Below are 19,776 nucleotides of genomic sequence, written 5' to 3' on the forward strand. Positions count from 1 at the left end.
ATTATAAAAAATATAAAAATTTTACCGATCATTGCCCAAATAAGTATTTGACTAATAAATACAAAGGAAAAGAATTTTCCCAACGCCATCAAAGGTGACTTCTGAAACTTCAAAATTATAATTATTAAATTGAATACCTCAAAGGTAAAGATAATGTTGTGATAGGTTTTTTTGAGTAGATTAGAAAATTCACCGAAAATAAATGAAAACAATGACAATGAGTAAAATCTAGTTATGTCTGATACAATCTTTTCTGCAGATAAGGATAGTTAAATACAACATAACAGAAAGATATTAAAAATAAACCCAATGGAAGATGAAAATACAATTAAAAATACTTTAAAACGAAATATATTTAAAGAAAAGATAGGATTTTTTTCAGAAGCTTCTGAACCCGACCATACCAAAATTCAGTGAGTGTTAATATTTTTGTTTGCTTGTGACGGCAATATTAAGTCTACTTAATGCACGAAAAGAGCTTCTGAAATACTTGCATGAACAAATTTTCCTTTATCATAATAATAAATCTATGCCCAGCAGTCTAAATGAAACATATAACCCACTGAAAGATAAAATATACTACCCTAAATTTAAAGAGCATATTCAACTAATAAATAACAACTGTCAAAAATGCAAGTAAATAAAAGATGACAGAAAACCCTTTCGACCAAATTTCAATTAACAGAAACCCCTGAAAATAAATAGTCTTCATTTTAAATAAGTGAGGAAGGGTAAAGTTCGGATGTAGTCGAACATTTGATACCCTCGCAAAGTCAAACGGTATACTCGTTTGAGATATTTTTCTTGATTTGCATAGTGGAAAGTGAAAGAATCTGAAAAATCAGATGGAACTTAAAATGGTGTTATATGGGAAATAAGCGTGGTTGTAATCCAGTTTCGCCCATTTTCACACTATAATATAGAAATATGAAAAGATTGTTATGTAATAACATGTTAATAATGTTGGTTGAAATCGGTTAAGCAGGTCACAAGATATGGGTTTTCACCTAAAAGAGCGATGCCACGCCCGCTGTCTAATTTTGAACGCGGTTCCTATAAAGTCGTAAAAAATGCGGAAAAACTAAGTATATACATACATCTATACACAACAAAACAAATAAGAAAGAACTAAATTCGGATGTAACCGAATAGCACTTTGCATAGTGGAAAATGAAAGAATCAGATGGACTTCAAAATGATATTATATGAGAAATAGGCGAAGTTGTTATCCGATTTCGCACTATAACATAGAAATATGAGAATACCGTTATGTACCGAAGTTGGTTGAAATCGGTTAAGCAGATCCCAAGATATGGGTTTTCAACTAAAAAAGGGCGGTGTCACGCCCAATGTCTAATTTTGAACGTGGTTTCTATAAAGTCATCTCATACTATCCGGTATTCTGCTCCTAATGTACAGATCCAGAAGTCTCTCCAATCTAACACAGTTCGCGTAGATGGTGACCAGCCAGCTGAAGAAAGTCCAAGAAAGCTTGAACATACCCTCCTGAAGCTCCCATAGTGGCACTACTTCAGCAGAGTTATTTAACGGAAAATGAGCATCTAGGAGTAGCTTCAACGACTCCACTGTACTCGTTGTTCAACCAGTTTCTTCTTTTCTCAGATACCCCAATGAAGTAGGATTCTTTTCAAGAATGCGCATAAACCGCGAGGGCTCATGACAGCCTTCTACACTGCCACAGAAGGCTATCCACGAGCCTCTCTAGGCTTTCTTCAACGCGGAATTGTAAATGGCCAGTCCGGCCTTGTACAATGCCCAGTTCGTCACTAGAGCCACTTTTACGAGCTTTGCTGACTTGTCTACTCGAAGATCTTATCTCCGTTAGCTCCTAAGTTCTCAGTGGACAGGAGCTTTCAAGAATTGTTCTACTAACAGAGCTGAAAGCCTCGACGAGCTCATCAATTGCATCCGCAGATAGAATCGAATCCCTGTCAAGTGCGGTTGGAAGAACTGATCGAAGCTTTCTGCAGTACACGACCCAGTTGGTATTCCTGAAATTTCTATAGGCTTTGAGCTCCAGGCGCGAGACGTTCAAGCTGAAACCAATATATTTATGATCGGAGAAGGAATGGTCGTCTAGAATCCAACATTTCGAGATCAAGGAATCAATTTCCCTCGAGACTAGGTAAGCAGTTTCCCCTATTGCATATAGAAAGATCTATACTACAAATAAAATCAAAAAGTGACTCACCTCTTGCCCTAATGTCCGAGCTCCCCCAGATGGTGTGCCTTGAATTGGCATCCGAGCCTATTAAAACTGCGGCCGATTTATGTCTGGCATCTGCCAGAGCCCTCCTTAGCAGTTTCGGAGGTGGCTCCACCTCGTCGTCGTGTGGCATGTATGCTGAGACAACCCAGAGTTCTCCAGCACTGTCCTCCAGCCTAGCTGTGACGACATCCGCGTTGCTGAAATTAGGCAAAAGAAAAATGGTAAGTTCGTTTCTGACCATCAAGCCGGCTCTGGTTCTACCTGTGCTGCTTGCCGCCAGCTTATGGCTTTTTGTCCTTAAGCAAGAGATCCCGTTGCTGCTCAGCCCCGATTCCTGGATAAGGACAACGTCGGCTTCGTCCCGTCCTAGACGAAGCAATAGATTGGCGGAGGTCACCTTTGAGTGCTGGAGGGTAATTTGGAGGATGCCCATTATCCAAACTCCTCTCCAGCAGTACGATTTCCGCACCATCATCCGTACTATCGACCCCAGCCTTCTCGAACAGGCGCTCGAGACTGAAGACGAATCCATCATCACCTGACGGTCCGCTCCCATGCTCACCACTCGATTTCACTCATTCCCATCGTTCGCGTCGCTCAGTACCCTTTTGGCCCACTCAAGTGTGCTAGTATGCTAATCAGATTTCTGATCAACCTGCTTGCCACCGTAGCGCTCCCAAATCTTGGCAGCCAACGGACGGTCCGAATTTAGCTTTTTAGCTGCGATCACGCGCTTCTCCATTGGGCCCTTAGCGGTCGCTTAGGACCCCGCGTCCTCTATAAGCAAAGGTTCCTCTCCCCGCCTTACCGCCCCTAGCGACGGTAAGCCAAGCACCCCCGGAATTTTTGTCCTCACCCTTTACCGGGGACGATTTCGTTCCCCTAGGTGAAGATGTCCCTCCAGGGAACCATGCACTTTTGCAGAGGTCGGTTTTAACCTGCTTCCTCCCTCTTCCTTAGTTATGTTGTTGTTTTTGTGATTCATTGAAATTGGGTCCCCACTCAGAGCCGCTATCCATCTCCTGGAAAGGTAGTCGCCTTTTATGCTCCCAAGGATGTCTCAGTTACGAGGCCAAGGCAAGGGTTGACGCACGCCCTTAAGAGGGGAACGTACTGTGAGGCCTGCCATGGTTTTAACGGGACGGAGGCGGCCTTGGCATTAGCCCATCAGCCATTACCCTACCGTCCATCTCAAGTTACAGTTGAGTAAACTTAGATATCGTAATGAAACATGGTACGCGTGTTCCTGTGCAAAAAAGGGAGTGCGAGTTTGTAGATGGGGGTAATTGGACAGCTGCCACACCCATCAAACAGCCGTAAGCGTGGCACCACTCACATATAGGTGAAAACACATATCTCAGGACCCGCTCGACCGATTTCAACCAAATTCGGTGGGTATCATTATTCTGGAATTTTTATGCAGTATTTCGAAATTGGTCTATAATCACGCCTACTTCCCATATAACACAATTTTAAAATCCTTCAAATTCTTTCACATTCCAGTTGGCTAGATGAGTTACGCCTCCCCCCTCCACACACGCCACTGCGCGCCAACACACCACATCAACACGATCCACAACAGACATCACACCACTCAGACCACCCACACATACACATCACATCACACCACAACACTACACAACTCAACACTAAAAAGGGGCTAACAGAGGACAAAATCTTTCCTTTTTCGTTAGCATTTCAAGCGAACAAGACGTGCCACTTTTCCGCCCTTTTTTTGCGCCCGTATATTTTCGACATCAGCCGTGACCGTGTCCGTTTGGTTTTTTTTGTTACGGAACAGTGCCAACAAGTGAAAAAAAAGGTGAGTGCGTAATCGAACTATTTATTGGCCCTTCGAGCCATAGTGAGCGGCACTATGGAGTGAAAAAAAATAAAAATCATAAATTCGAAAAAAATAAATAAAAAACAAGACATAAGTGCTGTGTAGTGCAGTGGAAAAAAAAAAACTTATATACACATAGAAAATCGAAAAAAAAAACAAAGAAATATTATATAATTTATGTAAGAAACAAAAAAAAGTGCTGTGAGAAACAAAAAAAAAAAACAAAAGTGGGTAAACGTTTCTATACACACGATATAAAAAAAAAAAAAAGAAACAAACACATATAGTGCTGTGCAGTGCAGTGACACAAACATATATATATATACAGAAAACAAAAGAGTGACAAAAAAAAAACCATATATATATATATACACAAGAGAGAAGTGAAGTGAAGGGACACAAACATACATATATACATAACAAAAAAAAAAAAAAACCAGTAAAACCAACAACGTGCGCGAAATATTAACAAATTAAGTACGGGCGCGAGTTTCAACAAAAATACTTACATAAAAAGACAGAACGGGCGCGAACTAAATAAATAAAAAACCATACCAGCTAGCAACAACAACCACACCAGCTCACCAAAGTCACCCACCGCAGCTAAGCAGCAAAGGAGTGGGAAAAAACAACGAAAGGACACACACAGGCATATATATAAAATATTGTCCCCAAAACCCTTGGCGGAAAACCCAAAGTGAGTCGTATCGATTCCATTTAGTATATGTATATATCCACTAATTATATGTATGTTTAAATTTATGCCTTTGCGGTTTATTTTTTACAAAAATCCGTCTTAATAAAGGCAATAACAAAAAAGAGCGGTTACCAAACTGTTTCTATATTTCGGTTTATTTTCCGGTAAAAACCGAAATACCGCTAACAGATAAAACAGTTTGGTAAAAAATATATATCCAAGGAACTTTTGATTGCCTAACTGCTTACCGTTGTGTTCAAATACACAAAAATATCTCTAAAACTAAACAATTCAAGTATTTACTTGCACCAATTTTCAGCAATACCCCTTATACTTAATCAAGTATAAGCAGGATTGCGTAAAATAAGCAAAGGCAAATCAAAAGCAAAAAAAAAAAAAAAACAACCAACAAAAGCGAAAACGTACCAAATAAATTTTAACATACATATACATATCATATTCAACATATATACATACATATATCACTAAAAATTTATATACATACATATATACATAAATTTTGTTTGAATAACTGCGGTAAATTATTCTACGTTTCGCGGTCTTTTCGCACTGCGTACATATATTCCGCACAAATATATTACGTGATATACATACACATATACATACATTTACAAGAATACCTGCGGTATATTTTTTCCTTTTCGCGGTCCTTTCGCACTGCGTACATATATACACGCTCAGGTATACAAAAATACGTTAATACTTCGCTTCAAAGTCCACATTGGCAAATATTCCGCAATACCCCTTGTTCTTGTTAAACAAAAACAAGTAGGATTGCATATATACATACATATAATATTCTAAGTCCACATTGGCACATATTCGCAATACCCCTTGTTCTTTGACCAACAAAAACAAGCAGGATTGCGCAAAAATATTTAAACATAATATATTATATTACATAAATACATATGTACATATGTACAAAGTGCATTGATCTCTAAGACGAGCTCTCAATTGCGCATAACGTCAATTGCTTGTCGGTTCTCTCGACACAAAATATTCCCACAGACAGCTGGGACCCAATACCGGTAAATATATGCACCGCCGCTTTACCAGAAAAATCGTTACTTTTGTGGGGGTAATCGCTCTCATCTCGAAAAAAATGCCCAACGTGGCAACAGATGAAAGATTTTTAATAACCCAATACGAAATAGCAGAAAGGGTAGATAAAAAAATGGTCAGAACGAAAACCGTTCAACACGACCTAAATAGAAGCTTCCACAGACCCCAAGCCAGTAGCAACAACAATTTAAACAGAAGCTTCTTCAGAAATCAAACGTTCACATCCGAACAATACAAACAAACGTCATGCGAACTATGTACAGGGGGGCATAAGCTCAAATCTTGCGAGAAATTCAAAAAATGGAATATTATCGACCGAAACAATTTTGTAAAAACAAAAAGACTTTGTACAAATTGCCTATCACATGCACATGCTCTTAAAGAGTGCGAAAGCAAATTTAATTGCGTTTATTGTCATAAACGACATCATTCAATGCTGCATTACAACACATTTTCCAGCTCACCCCCAAACAGCGCAAATATGAAAAGAGCCACGGGTTTAGTTGCGAAAATCAAAGTAGAGTACTACTACCCACAGCAGTCGTCTCCATCGAACACCGAGGAGAACTGTTTAAACTTAGGGCCTTAATAGACCAAGGATCACAACGATCTTTCATAGCGTCTAGGGCTCAAAATAGGCTACAACTGCCAACAAAACTAGCCAATTTTGAAATCACGGGTATGGGCGGAAGAGTAGTCCAAAACTCAAATAAAATCTGCCCCATTACCTTAATTTCCCCCCAAGCGGATAAGCACATACAAGCAGAAGCTATAGTCTTACCGCAACTAACAAATATGCTTCCAAGCTATCATATAAATAGCAAGCATTGGCAAAAGGTTTCACACCTAAAGCTAGCAACTGCAAAACTCCCGCTCAAATAGACCTTCTATTAGGCAGCGATCTCATACCACAGATAATACTCGAAGGTATTGAGAAAATTTCGAATACACTATTGGCGCAAAATACTATTTTTGGGTGGATCCTAAGTGGACTAGTCTCGGAACCAGTTACCACTATGACCAATCAGATTGAGGAAATCTCAAACGAATACCTCAATTCACAATTGAAAAAATTTTGGGAGTTAGAAGAACCCCCCCCCATATCAATCACAACCCCTGAAGATCAGTATTGTGAAGACTTTTACAAAGCCACAACTACTAGATCAGATAATGGTCGGTACGTCGTACGACTACCACTAAAACAACAATTTCCTAACACACTCGCCACTCTCGCACCTTTGCAATACAGCAGTTTTTAAGTATGGAAAAGAACTTACTTAAAAAAGGTGAGCTTAAGCAAGAATACGATGGTGTGTTAGAAGAATACCTCCATTTAGACCACATGGAGGAAGTAAGCCCATGCGAAAAAATCATAAATGGCAAATATTACTCATTTTACTTGCCTCATCACGCAGTAGTAAAGCCAGACAAAAAAACTACTAAAGTAAGAGTTGTTTTTAATGCATCAAGATCTACTAGCTCGGGGAATTCCCTAAATGATATTCTATTTACGGAACCCACGCTCCAACCAGATTTAATGCTACTCATTTTAAATTGGCGTATATTCAAATACGTATATAACGGAGACGTTGAAAAAATGTATAGACAAATAGTCGTACATAAAGACGATCAAGATTTTCAGCGAATTATTTTCCTAAAATCTCCCAATAGTCCACTCCGCGACTATAAATTGAAAAGAGTTACCTTTGGCGTCAACTGTGCTCCATATTTAGCCATTCGAACACTGCACGAATTGGCAGAAAACACCAAGTCAGAATTTCCTCTGCCAACACAGGTGTTAAAAACACAAACGTATGTAGACGATATCCTGTCTGGAAGTCACAGTCTTCCACAAGCATACGAGTCACTAGCGCAAGTGACACAAGCCCTCAAAACTGCAGGGTTTCCGTTAAAAAAGATAACGGCGAACCACCCTAATATCTTAAAGGATATACCTAAAGAAAATCTGTTGGACACTAATTTCCTTAAATTCGAAAAGGAAAGTACAACAAAAACTCTGGGGATCCAATGGAACGCGATATCTCACCAGTTTTCATACACTACAGAGTCAATATCAGCATTATCCGTTATAACAAAACGCCAAATTTTATCCTCTGTGGCAAAACTTTTCGACCCCGCAGGGTGGCTTTCGCCAATTATGATACAAGCGAAAATCTTGATACAAGAATTATGGCTAGACGGAACCAGATACAAATCCCACGATAGGTAAACTATTTCCCCGAACACAAAGTCGAAATACACGGCTTCTGTGATGCCTCGGAGAAGGCATACTGTGCCACTATCTATGTGCGCACACAAAGCGATACTGCGACCACAAGCCACTTATTAGTAGCAAAAGCAAAGGTGGTTCCTTTAAAAACGCTAAGTCTACCTCGACTTGAGCTCTGTGGCGCGCTACTACTCGCAAAATTAGCTTCCATGGCGCAGACCCATTTAAACATGAAGAAACATAGATTGTATCTCTGGTCCGATTCTGAAATTGTTCTAGCCTGGTTGGAAAAACCACCACATGCATGGAAGACGTACATTGCTAATCGAACGTCTCAAATACTTGACCTAGTGGTATCAGCCACTTGGCGACATGTAGCCAGTGCTGACAATCCTGCTGATCTAGGTACAAGAGGATGCAAACCCCTGCATCTCGCCACCACCACCCTCTGGTGGAATGGCCCCCGATGGTTAACAGAATCTCCCGATTCTTGGCCACAATCGCCCATGCGCAATATAATAGCCCCTGAAAGTCGAAAGATCGACTCCTTTCACACAGCAGTGGAGGATACTGACATCCTTGAGCGATTTTCATCGTTCTCCCGAGCCCTCAGAGTAATCGCCTATATGTTAAAGTTCATAGAGCGACTTAAAATTAAAGTTAAGGGAGTTCCCTCAGAGTACCCCCAATGCGATACATTGACGCACCTGGAATTGCAAAAGGCAAAGGTCGCTCTAATCGCATCAACTCAAACGCGCTACTTCAGCCGCGATATAACACTATTAAGAGAATCAAAACCCATTGACAAAAGGAGTTCACTCTTAGTTCTTAACCCATTCCTAGACACGAAAGGTCTGCTTCGTGCGAATGGTCGGCTTGCCAATTCAAGCCTCACGTATAATGAACGCCATCCTCTAATCATACCAGAGAAATCTCGACTTGCCACTTTACTCCTCAATTATATCCACTTACTTATGCTCCACGCAGAACATCGCCTAATGCAACATATAGTCCGCCAAGAGTTCTATATTCCCCGACTTAAGCCCCAAATCAAAAAATGCATTTTCATGTGCAAGATCTGCACTCTGCATAAGCAGAAGTTGCGAACGCAGATTATGGAAGCACTTCCACCGGAACCCTGTAACTTCGCTCCTCCTTTCACAGTCACAGGTGTCGATTTTGCTGGGCCTTTTCAAGTAAAGGCGTCCATGCTAAGGTCGCCCACCATAATGAAAGGCTATGTGGCTGTCTTTGTCTGTTTTACGACAAAAGCAGTGCACCTCGAGCTATGTACAAATCTGACTAAGGAGGCTTTTCTCGCGGCATTTGCTCGCTTTGTCGGACGACGCGGCTTTCCCTCAAAACTAATGAGCGATAACGGCAAAACCTTCATTGGAGCTCAAAGAGCCACTGAAAAACAGTTTGTGGATTTTATTAAACAAGTATCACCTGAAATTGTTCAGAACTATGCTCCCCAAGGCATTAATTGGCAGTTTATCCCCCCAAGCGCTCCTCATATGGGTGGTTTATGGGAATCAGCTGTAAAAAGCTTCAAATCCCACTTCAAAAAAGTAGCTGGAAATTATAAATTGAATTATGAAGAATTCACTACCTTATTAACCCGAATTGAAGCCGTTCTCAATTCACGGCCACTCACAACACTCTCGCAAGATCCCTCCGACTTCACAGCCCTAACTCCAGGGCATTTTCTCAAAGGAGCACCCATTCTGGCCATACCTGAGCCAGGCGTGGGGTCGCTATCCCTATTAAATCGATGGGAAAGAATCAAAATTCTCCATCATGATTTCAGCCGCCGATGGAAGGAAGAGTACATCAAGGACCTTCATAAAAGGTACCGATGGAAAACTCCAGTAATGGCACCAAAGCTTGGAGACTGTGTTATCATACACGATGATTGTCTACCCCCCACAGAATGGCGGCTTGGCCGCATAGAAAAACTATATTACGGTTCCGACGGTCATATACGAGTAGTTGATCTCCGTCCTCTAAGCGGAACGCTGACAAGACCGCTCGTGAAATTATGTTTTCTGCCAACCGTATCTAATGACAAAATCGCAGATAATAACCAATCCGCCGATATTACCGCGACGCAAATGAATTAGTCGTATAAATAACCAATAAACCCGCAAATGACAAAACCGTTATAAACCAACAATTCTAACCGCAATGATCGATCAAAGTGACGATCCATTCCTGCCACATACCGTGGCACATTCGCCATAAATTTACATGCAACAAATGTATAATCATTCCAACTTCTTCATACAGATCAATATGGAAGTAGATATGGCAGCAACACCAACGCCAGCTGTGAGGTCCGCCATCAATGTGCCACGCCCTGGGGCAACTCCAACACCACGAACCGCAGCGGCAATCGTTCCTGCAACCGCTCCCCGTAATGGCGCGCGACCACTGACACCTTCATCAGCACCGGCAACGGTGCCGCAACGCAGCCGATGCCCACTGTGTCGACGCACACACCGGCTGCAACACTGCAGCATTTTCCGAAGCATGCGCCACCACAACGTCAGCAGGTTGCCCAAGCGCACGGGCACTGCCTCAACTGTTTGTCTACGGTCCACACGACTCCGGAGTGTACGTCGGTTACGCTCTGCCAACTGAGCCATAGACAGCACCATACTATGCTGCATCGCACCCCAAAGCGGGCCGTCGGGCGACAACTCGCCCCAAGCCGCCATCCGGAGCACAACCGAAGACAGGCAGCTCCACCTCCATCCAGACCGAGGCGACAAGAGGCATCAACGCGGCGTCGGCAGCCCAGGCCAACATACCGCCGCTCCACTGGCTAGAATTCGCCTAGGGGGGCCGGGATGGCTAGATGAGTTACGCCTCCCCCCTCCATACACGCCACTGCGCGCCAACACACCACATCAACACGATCCACAACAGACATCACACCACTCAGACCACCCACACATACACATCACATCACACCACAACACTACACAACTCAACACTAAAAAGGGGCTAACAGAGGACAAAATCTTTCCTTTTTCGTTAGCATTTCAAGCGAACAAGCCTTGCCACTTTTCCGCCCTTTTTTTGCGCCCGTATATTTTCGACATCAGCCGTGACCGTGTCCGTTTGGTTTTTTTTGTTACGGAACAGTGCCAACAAGTGAAAAAAAAAGGTGAGTGCGTAATCGAACTATTTACCAGTATACAAATTAAGCACTAATGCATGTATCAAGCTAAACCTATGCCGAATACTGTGCCTGCTTATGACCAAAGATTATCGAGATCGGACCAAAATTGCCTCAGGTATCGAATTTATGGACCCCAGTTCGTGTTGCGAATTTTTTATCGAAAATATCGGTCAATCTGTGAGATATATTATATAACAGAAACTCATAGAGAATCCTTATCTGATAATCAGATGCCCAGTACCAAAAATGGATTGACAATAGCTCCCTAAACCCCATATACCTCATAAAAAATTTTGGCAACTTCCGGCTGATATGAGAGTTGTCTTATTGAAATTCAAATAGCATATTTGAAATCTTGCCTCAGCTGCAATATAACTAACATCAAGATTTTAAACCACCGATTGACATTTTCCCGATATATATTTGATGGTATGTGAAGTACTTAGAGAAACTCAGAGATCATTTTTTTATGTTAATAATAAGTGGTAATGGCAAAAATAGATAAAAGCGGTTCAATACTACCCTTAATATACCATACTACGTATAATGATTTTCGTTATTTTAACAAACACTATGCTGAATATGTACGTCGGTCAGTGCATGAGTTATCTAATATATAAGATTCTCGTGTCACGGTGTTTGTTGCCAAGCTCCTCCGAAACGGCTGTACTAATTTTGATGAAATTTGGTGTGCTCATCAGGTAGGTCTGAGGATCGGTCATCATCTATTTTTTTTAACCGTAAATGTTAAGGGTGGTCCACCCCAAATATTATAATTTTTTTATTTTTCGGACAACATTTTTTGTTAACTTTATATGATTCAACATTGAAAAATACATACTATTCTAACTTTTCACCCTTATACGATCAACCCTAAATTTTAGAACGCAAGTTTGATATCATTCCCACGATCCACAAGATGACAATCGAATAGAGTAATTGTAGTATACTATAATCAGAGAACATAGAAGAACGAGAAGGTGCAGGTGCATTTGTAAAATTTCTGTCGGGGAATTCATTTCACACGCAGGAGAAACAAATAACATTTCTCGCTTTTATAACAGCGGGGAACCTGTACACATACAGCTCTCTTAACATGCCGAACCGGCGAATATTAAGGAGAATATAATATAAAATGTATGCCAAACGGGAAATATTGATATGCTATTTGAAATATATTCCCTTTTATTAAAGGGATTTTAAAATATATTGTTATTTCTTAAATTAAAATTTTTAGTTTTATGTTTAATCTTTTCTACTTTATTATGAGTCACGTTTTTTATTTTCATGTCATTGAGTCAATGTGTCGAAAGGATGACGCGACGACAAAGCGTCACATAATTGTGTTGTTGGTAGAAACGAACGCTCGCAGATTTTCATCGCTTCCTTAGCCGCTCTAACAGCTTTCCCAACAAACCATTATAAATATGTATGTTTATATATAAACATACATACATATTGACGCAGATTTTCCAGCCACGGAAAAATATTTTAGAATTGTTTTGTGGGATTGCGGGGTTTTAATTTTTCCCTTCTAGAAGGAATATCAGAAAGTTGTTCAATTTATGATTTCTAGCTTTTGCCATCGCCGCGAAAAGACGTTTGTAGGCAAACGCATGCTCGGAGAGATGTGTAAAGCGTTTGCTTTTATGAATGAAACGACTTAGCTTATTGCATGTGCGCCAGCGTTCATGAATGAAAATGTTGTTGTGTGATTTACCACAAATTTAGGATTTGGCTTCCATATTGATTTCTGATGCCGCTCATACTATTTAATACAATTGTGGTTTTTGTACATCAATATTTTTTTATTGGCTAACATACTTACATTTGTACGCATATATTTATGTAGATTTGTGTATGGTTTACTTATTTTGCAATGTCGTATGCATATTTGTACATAAGAATGTATACATATACAATACATACATAAATTATTAATTTTGTAACAATTGAAATTAGGAAATTAAGTAAAATATATATTTTTTGCATAATCTTTTGAATTTTGTCATGCCGCATTTATGCAAAAAAGTCATATTTTATCAATTTTTCATCATAAAAATCGTTTATTTGACAAAAAATAATCACGCATATGTGAGTGGCATTTGTATTTTTTTGTCAAAGTATTTAATTTTTCTCTATATGTTGGTAGATATGTATTTCTGGCAGAGAACGTTCTTATAAATTCTCATTTCTGTTAAATAGCCCTCGGAATGGAATTTTTTAGCTCTTTTAGCCGTCCAATCGAGCATCATACAAAAATCAATTTGCACCTACTCGTTCATTTACATTCTCCGCTATAATTTTCATGTATAGTTCTATCAATCAATCAGTTATCCCTTCCAGGTTTCTCCCGTTGTCACTTCTGAACCAGCAAACATTACGGAGTAGGGATGAAAACGATGCCGGCTTCCTTTTTCTCACTCTCTATACATTTTTCGTCCATGTTGTTTATTTGATCTTATTTGTGTCTCGGTCGTAGCAGTGACTGCTATACGTATCATTTAAATTTTTCAGTGCAACTCAGAAGTTAATTTTATTCTTATATTTATTTATCCCAGGATACAAAGTACATATTACATACAAAGTATGCACCTATAGAGGTGTTACAAAACACCTGTACATAGCTCTGGTAATATTAGTTTATTATAATTAAGTACTAATCTATTAATAACAATGTCATTTATAATGAAAAACAAAAGAAAACATAGTATTTTTAAATATCAGTGTCTATAATCCACTCAGTTATTTTCTTTTTGCTTGCTTTATTTTCTATATTTAACAACTTTAAATTCAGCTGTAACATATTGTAGTATTTAATTGCTATATATTTCGAGTCTTTGTAAGATATATTTTTATTAATCTTTGGTAACTGTAACGGTTTAGCTCTAGCCTTCCCTTTATATTCATTAAATACCTGTCTACAATCGGAATAATGATAACATAGTGACTCAAAAATAAATTTCTTTTTAACACCCAGTACGGGTGTTCTCTCGTTTTTATCACATAAATGATTAATTAATTTATCTTGTATTTTTATTAACAATTTTGTAACATTCTTATAATTACCTCCCCAGGCAATAACTCCATAGTTGACTATACTATCGAATAATGCGTAATAAATTGTTTTTAGTGCTTTCTTGTTCATTATATTTTTAAACTTTGAGAATATAAAAAGAAAATATCTAGTTTTTTTTATGACTTCTTTGATATGAATATCCCATCTCATGTGACTATCAAAATATATACCTAGGTATTTACAATTATCAGTTCTTTTAATGGTCATAAATTTTTAACTCAAAACTTTTTGGAATACTGTCTTTATATGAACCGAAAGTTATATAGTTAGTTTTTTCCACATTTAGAGTTAAGTAATTATTACACATTCAATTCCCTATTAAACTTAACTGCACATTCATTTGTGATTGAGCTTCCGCCCAAGATTTACCTATACATTTAACTATTGTATCATCTGCATAAGCTGCCAAACAGTTTTCCGGTAATTCCTTAAAGATATCATTTACATATGGAAGGAAAAGCTGTGGTCCCAAGATTGTACCTTGCGGCACCCCTATTTGAACTTTACATGATTTGCTTTTTACCCCGTTAACTTTAACTACTTGATATCTGTTTTTAAGGTAGTCACGAATTAAATCAGCAGCGATTCCTCTAATTCCATATTTATATAATTTATCCAGCAATAAAACATGATCTACTGTATCAAAAGCTATAGCTATAGTGAATTCAACATTATTTCTTAGTGCTAAAAATATCGATATCGCATATATTGACATTGACAATCGTACATACTTTAATATACATATATTAATGTTAATTCGATGAAGAGAATCAAATATATTTGCATGTAAATACAACAGTATCTAACGTATACAGCTGCATATCTTGCACTGGGATTGCTGGAATATACTTGCTGCAGCTTCATTAAATTGCACAAGAACACAAATTTATCTACTATTTAGTACTAATAACATGTTTCCCGATCAGAGCAGAATGTTTTGGGATAATCATAAAGATTCGATGACTCATAATATGCTGAATCTACATCGTACAAGGTGCAACGATCTAACGATAATATTCAGCGCATTACGATACTGTCGAAATGGTAGCGACTTCCAACACTAAATTATGAACAAAAAAAAACTTACGACCGCATACTATTTGGCGGTACTATTACTCCTTTCAGGTGATTTCAAACATGTTCAATATAAAATATAATTATATCAACGCTTGCTTACAATCATCGCGACTGTGGCAGTATGTTCGAAAAGTGCAACAGATTTCCGGTTATTCTGCTTCATAATTCGAACCCACTACGGCTTTGCAATGACACAAGAAATAAATAAATGCTCTCTATTTCCAATTATATATGTTTGTGGTTTAGATTTACGTACACCATGCTTTTCCCACCGGCAACTTATTCGCTAAAGACGTACTGACCAAAAATATTGTACAATCTTTTGCGTTGAAATAGCAAACTTACTTGATTTTTAATTGCGATAAAAGCTTAAGCCCTGGTATTTTTAAAAATACAGGCAAGAAAAAATACCGGTTCCTTAATTAAGAAATATTTCGGCAATTTAAAATTAAAAAAAAGTTATATGATAAATAAAAACAAAATGTCGAACACCGGCTTCATTTTAAATATATATGCAATATTTGTTTGAATATTGTAAACATAGAAGCGTAAATTGAGACAGAAACTTTCACACAGCAAGAATAATGTACCGAGTGGTTATCTTGTCATAGACGCAACACTCGATCCTGATCCCCCTGATAAAGAGCCAAATGACGATGAGGAAATTAAAGTCTCCAACGATGGAGGCATGACAACAGAAGATTACTCAGATTATTCTAATTTTGGTAGAACTGAAGCCGCTCGTCCTAGCTCTATAAGGTCTTGAACAGTTGCAAGAAGATCCGACGTTTTCTAGCCAAATTTCATTCAGCAATGAGGCCCATTTCTGGCTCTATGGGTATGTAAACAAGCAACATTGCTAAAGAGATTCAAGTGCTGTCATTTCATCCAGAAAAAACAACGGTTTGGTGTAGTTTGATGATGATGGTGATGCCGGTGAGACCGTATCCGTCAATGGTGACCGCTATTGCGCCATGATAACCGACTATTTGATGTGAAACTTAACCTCGTGATCTCGGCGACATTTAGATTTAACAAGACGGCGCCACTTCTCACACATCGCATCAATCAATGGATTTATTAAGAGAACTCTTCGGTGAGCAGATAATTGAACGTATGGGGCCGGTCGATTGGCCACCAAGATCGTGTGATATCACATCGTTAGACACTTTCCGGTGGGGATATGTAAAGTCTTAAGTCTATGCGGACAATCCCGCTTCAATTCAGGCGTTGGAGCAAAACATCACGCGTGTCATGTGCCAGTTACCAGTCGAAATGCTCGAACAAATCATCAAAAATTGAACTCAATGGATGGACCATCCAGATAATCTTCAAAAAATCAATGACGTGTCTATCAATTTGAGTCCTCCACCAGAGGTAAAACAATAGTGTATAGCTCGTCTTCATTTGGCATTAGAAACCAAATAAATAATTACAATATTTAAACCACTGGAAAAACTAAATACGGTCGAGCGCTAGAAAATCCTGACACGTGGGGGGCCCATGCAGCATACTGAATCGTCCGAGTTGGAAGAGCGGGCAATGGAAGTAGAGGGTATAATTTAATAAATTGTTTGCGTATATGTTTATACTTATGTATACGTAATAAATAAGAACTCTTTGTATATAAAAATATCCTTTTATATAAGTAAATAAAATCTAACAATGTTTTCTTTTCATCAACTTTACGTGACCGAAATTGCCAGAAGTATTTGCAAAAATGATGGGTGCGATGAAGATGCAAAATTTAGGAAGACATTCCTAAAATATTTCCAAATGTCAATCTTAAGCATATATGTAATTAAGAATTAAAAAATTAATTTGCATTAGAATTAACAATAAAACTAAGTTTCTCATCATAAATCTGAAATTTATAAAAATATTACTTATATCAAACTAATATTTTAATATAGCTCCTTAACGTTAATACTGTAGTAGCCCTTTATGTTCATGTATTCGTGTGGTATAACATTAGCCGACGAGACGGTGCAATTATTGCAATATGAGTGCAGTCAATAGCACCAATCACCAGCTCGTAATACCCGCATAGCCAGGCACAAACTTACGCAATTCATGCTACGAACACAGACATGGTTGGACTCACACGGCCTTAGCCTAGCCGCAGAAAAAACCGAGCTGATCCTGCTCACTAGGAAACATATCCCGTTGGAGGTGAATATGAAAGTTCATTCAGAAACCATACAAACGACGAAAACCCTAAAATACCTAGGTATAAGAATGGACAACAAACTGACGTACTGGGCTCAAATTCAGCACGCTGCTAAAAAGTCAGCCAATATAACCATGTCACTTTCAAGACTTATGGCAAACATCGGAGGTCCGCTTGAAAGCAGAAGGAAACTACTCATGGACACAACACAGTCAGTGCTATTATATGGTAGTGAACTGTGGGCCGATACATTAGATGTGAAACATAGACGAAAAGTAGTTTCTAAGGTGCAGAGAACAGCAGCCCTGAGAGTCGCCTCGTCTTACCGCACTGTATCCGAATCCGTAGTGCTAGTGATAAGCTGCGTAATCCCAATAGATTTACTCGCAAAGGAGAGAAGACAACTCTGGTTATGGAAGAAAAATGGAACTGAAATACACATGTAAACAAGACAACAAGCAAGGAAGCAAATAATCGAATTTTGGCAAGATCGGTAGACAAGGGAGCGCAAAGGGAGATGGACCGCCAAATTGATGAAAGATATAGAGACATGACACAGTAGAGAACACGGCGAGGTGAACACCTACCTAACACAGATGCTCTCCGGCCACGGATATTTTCGAAAATACCTGTATAACATTGGTAAAGCCGAGAGCCCTGCATGTATTTACGGAGATGAAAAGGGACATAGGCGCGGACCCTCCGACCAATTCCACTCAATAGAAAATAGTCAGCCTATGCTAGTTACAAATCAGTAGGCATCCCTGGACGCAGGGAGAATAGAAACTGACCCGCTATGGGTCCACCTTGGAAACCTTGCTCTGAAGTAATGCGAAAGCGGTCCCGGGCCAAGGAAAAAAAAATCTATGATGGAAGGGGGGAGTGTTTTAGTGGGTACACCACTCACGTAGGATGACGATCCCTATATGGTGCGAAGCCATTTTAAACCCTCCTTACGACCTAAAAAACAACAAAGGCATAAAAAAAATAGCACCAATCACTCCTTTAATGCCAAATTTATTATGGAAACTAGAAATGTAGTTATGTTTTTATATACATTTATACTTTACTCTCTTCTGATGGCATTAATGCTTTGTTGCATTTGGGAAGCTTATTTCCACATTTTTAGGTTCCGTCAAAAGTTAACATACGAGTATCTTATACTTCTGGATATGCAAGACTGGCTCATGGCAGATAAATGGCTATTTCCAATGTAGTATTGGTATGGGCCTTATGAAAAAAAATATAGCACTGAAACGAACTATAAATAGTTAGTAAAAAATCTTCATTTATAAGCATGAAGACTCATCCGCATCTCAAAATGAGAAGCTGACCTCCGGAAACGACTATAGTGGGTCTTCAAATCTTGTATAAACTCCCAACACAATTATTTGTGAAAGCGCAAATATCTCCTAAACATTGATTTCTCTAATAAAAATGGATCCTCCGTATTCCTCAAGTGTGTCAAATTTCGTTTCTGTTAGCGTTTCTATTGGAAAAAAATTAATAATATTGTTATGTTCATTGTAATTAAACAATACACACCTTCCGTCATGTTTAGAAGCATGTAAAATTAACTACAAGTCTGCAACTTCCTCGTCCAGTGAGCATGTGGTTTGAAATTCGTAAGTACAGAAATTTTTTTAAATAATATACATATATTTTTAGTACCTCTATCGACAGTGTGAATGACCGTGATATGACGGTTGGACCGTGACAACCCGACCACTCCCCATATAACGGTACTGTTAAAAATGAATGGATGGTATGAGATGACTTTTTAGGAACTGCGTTCAAAGGTAGACAGTAGGCGTGGCACCGCCCACTTTTAGGTGAAAACCTATATCTTGGGATCTGCTTAACCGATTGCAACCCAATTCGGTACATAACATATTTCTATGTTATAGTGAAAATGGGCGAAATCGGATTACAACCACGCCTATTTTCCATATAACAACCTTTTAAATTCCATTTGATTCTTTCACTTTTTACTATGTAAATCAAGCAACAATGATCGTATCGGGGTAAAACTTTGCCACGACCAACGACTAAAACCAATAGGTATTGAATATGTGGACCCCAGTGCCTATAGTTGACTTTTTACCGAAAATATCGGCCAATGTGTAGGATATATAATTGAAATTCATATAATAAAATAAATATATGACACTCTCGAT

The 19,776-nt window shown here is 38.8% G+C and overlaps 1 long non-coding RNA gene across 1 annotated transcript in view; it reads right to left on the minus strand.

The window, feature by feature from the left end:
• The window catches only part of LOC138858862 (uncharacterized), a 43,657-nt gene that overhangs the window by 22,704 nt on the left and 1,177 nt on the right, over positions 1-19,776 (minus strand). The window lies entirely within an intron of this gene.

Source organism: Bactrocera oleae, chromosome 2 (genome assembly GCF_042242935.1).
Source record: "Bactrocera oleae isolate idBacOlea1 chromosome 2, idBacOlea1, whole genome shotgun sequence".
In the NCBI taxonomy this organism is placed as follows: domain Eukaryota; kingdom Metazoa; phylum Arthropoda; class Insecta; order Diptera; family Tephritidae; genus Bactrocera; species Bactrocera oleae.